This window comes from Tiliqua scincoides, chromosome 7, assembly GCF_035046505.1.
Source record: "Tiliqua scincoides isolate rTilSci1 chromosome 7, rTilSci1.hap2, whole genome shotgun sequence".
NCBI classification, from domain to species: domain Eukaryota; kingdom Metazoa; phylum Chordata; class Lepidosauria; order Squamata; family Scincidae; genus Tiliqua; species Tiliqua scincoides.
In genome coordinates, this window is record NC_089827.1 from 15,994,747 (window position 1) to 16,002,596 (window position 7,850).

Sequence of the window (7,850 nt, forward strand, 5' to 3'; positions counted from 1 at the left end):
AGCTGTGCCAATGGGGCATGTGCTGCATCTTGCAGTTGGGGGGCAGTCACGGAGGCCTTCTCAAGGTAAAGAAATGTTTGTTCCCTTACCTCAGAGCCACATTGCTCTTACCTTGGTGCTGGAAAGTTGGTTAGGATAGCGCCCAAAGTAAATTAAAAGTTTACAATAAGTATAAGTTTAAAAATTTATTTAAAATAAAGAATCCTCCTAACTCTCGCAAGTAGTTGATCTGTTTTTTTTTTTAAATTCCCCAATCATCCCAAAGGCTGAAATCCTATCCACGCTTACCTGGGAGTAAGCCCCGTTGACTATTATTGTTAAAGTGCAGGCTACATTACATAGTAGCCTGTTAAAAGTACAGATCGGTCACATTTCCCCTAATGCAGTCACATACCATGATAGCATCAAGTCTAATATATTAAAAATAAAATGCACATTGAGATGAATGAGGACCCACCTGAAATTGATTCACGACCTACCTAGGGGGTCCTGATCCGCAGTTTGACAAGCATTGCCCTAGTACCAACAGAACCATGCCTTGTATGTGAGAAGCTATCCGTGAAGCTATTCCAAAAGGACAATTTTGCAATGGCTTTGGGTCCTATAGGACCCCTGTGGTTTGGGCTGTTACATGATTCACAGGATTAGTCATGTAATCATTCATGCTGAATTACAAGGCTCCTGAAGAGCTGTGGAATGTGTCATGATGCCACGATTAGCTCACGGCTTCTGTTTGTTCCTGTCACGATAGCTTACTTGTTTTAAATGATTTGTTTGGTAATACTCACTCATTGTCTTGTACAGCTGGTGCATGCAATAGCTTATTGCTTAAGTAAAAAAAAAAAAAATCAAGGTTAGGCCTGAAATAAGCACCACTTATTATGTGCTTGTGAGTAGCTTGCTACTGTAATCTAAGGAATCAACATCAAAATGACAGGCTACTCAAAAAGGCCTATCATTTGGCCTTCAGCAACTTTTAATTGCCTCTACACAAGCCTAGTCAAAAATAGTTTCAGACCCTATTCTCCACTCATAGACTGTAGACATACAGAAGTCACGCAAAAGTGACACTTTCAGACCGTGGATTCTAGGCCTACAATGGTATTCACTGGATAGATAAGGATATAAACCTTGCTAAATAGTCAGCTCTTGTAATCCGCCTAAGGTTAGGTTCCCTAGTAGATACCGAATTAGCAGATACTGAATCATTGAGCCTATGGGGAAAATGGGGTTAGGTTCCAGGGGACCCCTTCACCATACATTCCATGAACTTTATGAACTTGAATCTTAGCTTGAAGTCTATGAGTCTGGGTGATAGCAAGGGCTCATCAACATCTCCAACATCTTCTATGGTGGATATCCCTTGATGCATTGAAGGTTGTGTTAATGGTGATTTCTCTGTGCTGGCTATCTCTCAACTCATTGAAGGTTGCTGGCCCAACAACAAAGCCTCAGAGTTCAGCAGTGGGCAGGAGGTTGCTTCACTTGTCCTCCACCTCCACCGTCTCTTGGCTCCTTCCTGAGGCTTTTCCCAGCCCCAGAGTAGCCCTCATGTAGCCTTCCGGAGACCTCTTCTCATTGGTCTTTCATCATCACAGGGGTTGTGAAGGTTCAACTGGAGTCCCTGAGATGCTGCCCAAGATAGTGGGCCAAGTCTGGACACAGTAGGGCAAGTGGTCACAAATGTGACCAACGATTCTTCATGGGCCAATACCATTGCCCATTTGATGTAGAAAATTAACCCAACCCAGACAACTTTCAGCTTGCAGTGGCATAATACTTGTGGATAACAAGAACAGAGTTGCAGATAACAAGAAATAGGTGGCAATTCTGCCCAGTGGCGTCACTAGGATTTGTGCCATCCAGTGCGGGATGCAAGTGTGTCACCCCCCTTGATGGAAATCCTCCCATGCAATGGGCGGGACAATACCACAGGCGGTGGGTGTGGTGACGCACCATCGTCGCACGCCCTTTGGTTTAGATCTATAACTTTTGATAGAGATATTTCAACATGATTTGGTTCATTGCATTCTGCATGAAATTACACATTGAATGATATATAACATGATGGTATTATTCAAAAATACCAAGATTTAAAATTTTTTAGCCAGTAGCGGTGTCACCCCCTTGTGTGCATCATCCGGTGCGGCCTTCACCTCCTTAGTGACGCCACTGATTCTGCCATTCTCAGATAAGCGAATTTGCAGATAGCATATTCACATATTAAGAGAACTGAGTGTAATTTGTTACTTGGTAAGGATCCTGTAATAGTAAACAGAAGGTAGTTGTATGGATTTTCTTGCATACTTTCTGTATGGAGCACTCATTATCCAAGCATAATGGGAGTTGTAAAATTTACTCAGCAACCCATGGTTAGTGGGGATTTTTTTTCCCCATAAGAAATAATGGGATAGGCTGTAAAACCTTTATGAAATATGCTATGCACAAAGCATGTTAAACTTGGGTTTGATTGGATGGAGTTTGGTGGAGCTTGTGTGAGGATCAAGCAGTGGAGGAGTGGAAGGGAGTGACAGAACTGGAGGGTATGAATGCAGTAACTGAATGCACAGAGAGTCTGTGCAGTGAGAGACACATCTGCAAGGTTCAGGTTATGGGTAGCGAGACTGCGCAGATGTTAGTGTTGAAAATCTGAGGAAATGCTGAACTCTCATAGAGGATCCTTATAAGTGCTGGGAAATTTTATGCATTGTTCCTCAATATATTAGACACACAGCTTCAGGGGAATAATGGAGACACAGATATCAAGGCTTCACTATAGTACATAAGAAAAAAAGACAAGCAGTGATTTTCGTGTGACAACAAAAGCCTACTCGATTTCCCTTTTCCTTCCATTTCCAGATTCAATCTGGCAAGCAGAAGAATTGAAACAACTAGATTATTCATCAAGGAGAATAATCAAAACATCTTCCTGCATGGAATACTACAGTTCTGGTAGAAGAAAGTGTTTGATAGTACAGAGGTATAATAAATAGCTTTCCCCCCCCCCATCAGATGCAGAGGTTCAGTTGAAGAATTGTGTACTTCATTATGGCTTTTTACTAGACCAGTGGTTCTCAAACTTTTTAGCATTGGGACCCACTTTTAAAAATGAAACTCTATCAGGACACACCTAGCTTTATGACACTGTAAGAAAAGGTGATCTTGAAAGAAATATCTATATTTGTTTATTTACAAGTTAATATCTTATTATTTTTTTTCAAAAAATTCAAACCATTTCTCATAATGAGGCAGCCCTAATGAATAGCCTCAGGGCTTGAGGGGCTTAGGGCACAATCCTAACCAATTTTCAAGCACTGACCTAGCTGCGATGCAGACCCAAGGTAAGGGAACAAACATGCCCTCCCCACTGCAGGATGCAGTGCATGCCACATTGGCACAGCTATGTCAGTGCTGGAAAGTTGTTTAGGATTGCACCCTTAGTTATGTGACCCACCCTTCACCTGCTCCCACACCTTATTCTGGTGTTTTTTCCCCCAACTGCATCAATAACTGGGGGGGAGGGGGAACGTCCAGAAAAAAAACGCTCAAACATTTTTATCTCTGTATTTACACAAGCTTGCAAACTGCAGGTGTTCAACTTCTTGCAAATTACAGGAGCTCGGCTGTTTGCCGGGCAATTGGCAGCTAACTTGCAAACTGCAGGAGCTCAGCTCTTTGCAGGGCAGCTAGCAAAGTGATTTTTGAATAGCTTCAGGGCCTGAGGCTATCTGATCTTTCCATCACCTGTGTTTTCATTGAAGGCTCTGCGGGACCCACCAGAAACTGGGTCACAATGCACCAAAGTGGGTCCTGACCCGCAGTTTGAAAAACACCATACTAGGCCAAAACTCCATTGGGTCAAATGCAGCGGTTAAAATTTCAAGAAGTGGTATTCGTATGGTCAACCTTTATGTCACTTACCAAATTCCATCGCTTTGAACAATTGAATTACTTCTAGTGCAACCTTATAATTCCATTTTGATTTTAATTGAGAATGCGCTCCAAGGAAAGGCAGGGAGCACCAGTGTCTCTCTCTGCTCTGAGAACTATCTCTCTGACTTTTGGTCTTATGGGTTTTACCGTTCAAACAGACAGATAAATCTGGCTCATGCCTGCTGCACAGAAGAGATTCTTGTAATCAGCTTTCATGGGACTTGCTCGTATTGGCCCATCGTCTAATTTGAAAGTCCACTACATCATTCATGAGAGACATTTGAAAATGCAAAGCTCGCCAATAATAGCTTCTGCTCAAGCAAAGCAGCCACCTGTTACTACTAGATTGAGATCTCAGTTGTTTTCAGAGTGAGAGCTTATTTGCATAGTGAGTCAGGATGCTTATGATTGTCTTCCCATTGGAATCTCTCCCCAGATATCTGGGTTCTGAGTTGCCTACTGTTGTTTCAGGAGTCACACTGACACATCTGCAATTTTCTAATTTGCCTTTCTCTTATGGTTGGTTTTGTTGGCCTTTGCTTCTGCATTTTGGTACTATACATACGTAATCTGATGCACTTTCCATTTTACGTCTTTTCTTATATGCTATTGATGTGCACTTCCATTGATGACACCACATTCCATCAAAACCATTCTCTAGAGAAGGGGTGGGCAAACATTTTGGCAGGAGGGCCACATCATCTCTCTAACACTCTGTTGGGGGCCGGGAAAAAATCAGAATTAATTTACATTTCAGATTTGAATAAATTTACATAAATGTACATACATGAATACTTTAGAGACGGAACTTATATGAATGAATGAATTTTGCTGAGCTTATTTATAATACACACGAGAACTAAAATACAGACATGTAGAACCGTATGAGAACCATGAACTGTTTACCACACACCTCTTGCACAGTGAAAGCATACAGACCAAGCCAGAAACACATGGAGGCGTAAGTTGTTCAAGGGGGGTGGGGTTAAAATAATGCCCAGGGAAAAGCAGAAAACACATGGAGACTATGAAAGGCCTTACTCTAACTCAGCCTGCAGCTTGTGTCTGGCACTTGTGACTGGAAGTCGTGGGCCAGCACAGGCTCCAAACGTCTCTGATGGGCCAGAGGCTCACTGGAGATTGGGGGCTCCCTGTGGGCCGGATTGGGGGACCCCAAAGGCCCCAAATGGCTCCTGGGCCGGGGTTTGCTGATTCCTGCTCTAGAGCAGCGATTTTCAACCTTTTTCATCTCATGGCACACTGAAAAAGTGCTAAAATTGTCAGGGCATACCATCTGTTTTTGGCCATTGACATGGCACATTGTAGGGAGCTCAAATCCCCCAATTGCCCTACTAAGAAATTAACCTCCCTAAACTCCCACGGCACACCTGCGGACCATCTGTGGCACATCAGTGTACCACGGCACAGGGGTTGAAAATTTCTGTTCTAGAGGGTTTATGTTCACTGTAGGCAAACTAGCCTCCCTTCTTCACTCAAAATAGCCCTAGTTCTGCAGGAAGCACTGCTGCACCCCACCATTAGGGTCACTCACCTCTTCAACCTGCAAAGGTCCTCCTTCCTCCCTGCTCCAGTCAGCAGCTTCTCCAGCCACAGCCACACCTTCAGCAGTTCCTGGGCATAGCAGCCACATACCAGTCTCCAACAGTCTTCATCCGGTCCATCTGCCTGTCCATCCTCTTTCCTCCAACCTCCTTCCTTTTTCACCCATACTCTCTCCTTCCTCCAGGTGCTATTTTTATCCCTGAGTGCTCTGTTGCCTTCAAGTGGTTGCAGCTGTGTCGCACACTTGCTGCATTTTGAGGCCTTGGTGCTAACTCCGTGCTTCCCAGGCTTGTTAGAGCAAGGGGTCACTGTTGACACCACACCCTCTCTCCTTGAGGGATCTTGTGCATTTCCACTACACACCAGCAGCATTCTTCAAAGTTCCTATTTATGATGTGATTTAGACCCCGATTCTATCCCCCCCACAGTTTTGCTATTTAACTGGGCTGCTGACCTGCCCTCGCAGCCACGTTACTTGCTCCAGCACGGCGTCCACGAGCTGCTGGCGTGCACACAGGGCCTCTAGCCATTTTCACTGGTGGTCTTGCAGTGTAGAACAGCTGTCACTGCCACTCATCCTGGTGAATGGGAGACCCGTGGGGGTGGGGGGGACCTTCCAAAATGTTTTGCATTGAACCCTGCAGCTCCTAAGGCTGCACCCAAGAAAAGAATGTCCCCATAACGTGCAATGCTGGGAGCCCATCATTCTAAATCACAGTGATGATCTTTCCTTTGCCTCTACAGATAAATGCTACATCTGGGGAGAACACAGGCTCAGCTATAGAGCATGGTGACGCCAATGGCAGGGCTCAGCTGAATAGGTTTCTTCATTCATTTGTGAATATCTACAAGACATTATGTTGCCAGTCACTTTTGGATCTTGTAGAGAGAGCCTTATGAATATACAATTGTAGAGGGATCTGAAGGCCTTAGGAGTGGACCTCAACAGGTGGGAAACCCTGGCCTCTGAGCGGCCTGCTTGGAGGCAGGCTGTGCAGCATGGCCTTTCCCAGTTTGAAGAGACACTTGGCCAACAGGCTGAGGCAAAGAGGCAAAGAAGGAAGGCCCACAGCCAGGGAGACAGACCAGGGACAGACTGCACTTGCTCCGGGTGTGGAAGGGATTGTCACTCCCGAATTGGCCTTTTCAGCCACACTAGACGCTGTGCCAGAACCACCATTCAGAGCGTGATACCATAGTCTTTTGAGACTGAAGGTTGCCAACTACTGTACGCCTATCTACTCACTCACCTGAATGCATGTAGATCAGGGTCCTGCCACCATGATCATGCTGCCCCCTCGACATGAATTCACTCATCTCAAATACATTGTGAGAAGAGGGTTTTCAGAAAAATATCAAAGCTCCTATTAAGCAGAGAAGCTTTCTTGTGTCACCGCAAGATTTGGAATAGACCTTAGCTAAAAAGCACCTTTGCAAAGTTTCATTGTCAGATGACAGATTTTGGTCAGTGACGGATAAAACACAATGCTTCATTAAAAAAAATAATCTATTATTGAGAAAGAGTTTTTTTTTTTTTTTCCTTCATCAGGGAAGTAATTACACACATTAGGATCACTGTCTAAAAATCAGCTGCCCGAAGCAGTGACCTAGAACTCCTCGTTGTGAGAATAATAGAGACTAAACAAAGAAGAGCAGCATTTACTTACAATGTGGAAGAAAGGAGTAAAATGCATTTTAATTTGTAGTTCAGTTTTGAATAGCTTTGCCCAAAGAATCTCGCTGCTCGATATGAAATAGTCATTCAATCAGTTCTCTATTTTTCCTCTTTCTGTGTGGCGGCAATCAGATCCACTGAGACCAGTTCACAGTGCCAAATAAAAATTATGTTTGAGAGCAAAAAATCCACAGTGCTGTATAATAATCCTGAGAATAATTGTGCTGTATGATCAAAATGTTAAGCACTCAAGTGTAATTAGCAGCAGCTTGTGAGAAGGTCTGTGGGGGGGACGGACTGTGGGAGAGAAGAGGTGCTGTCACTAGCTGGAAATCTAAGGAGACAAAGGCTCTGGACTCTTCCTGGTGAGAAGAGGAATTATAATGCAAAAGACAGCCAGGATAGTTTAGTGTAGTAATTCCCAAACTGTGAGTCGTGGCTCCCCAGGAAACTGCAGAAACTAACCACTAGTGTAGTGGTTTGGAAGTCAGACTTAGAAAAGAAGATCCAGGTTCATTCAACTCCCCACTCAACATGAAGCTTCCTTGGTGACCTTCAGTCAGCCTCTCAAGGGGTTACTGTGAGGACAAAAGGAGGGGAGGAACTATGTACACTACCTTGAGCTCCTTGGAGGAAGAGCAGCATAAAAATGTGAAAAGAAACATAAATACGTGAAGGT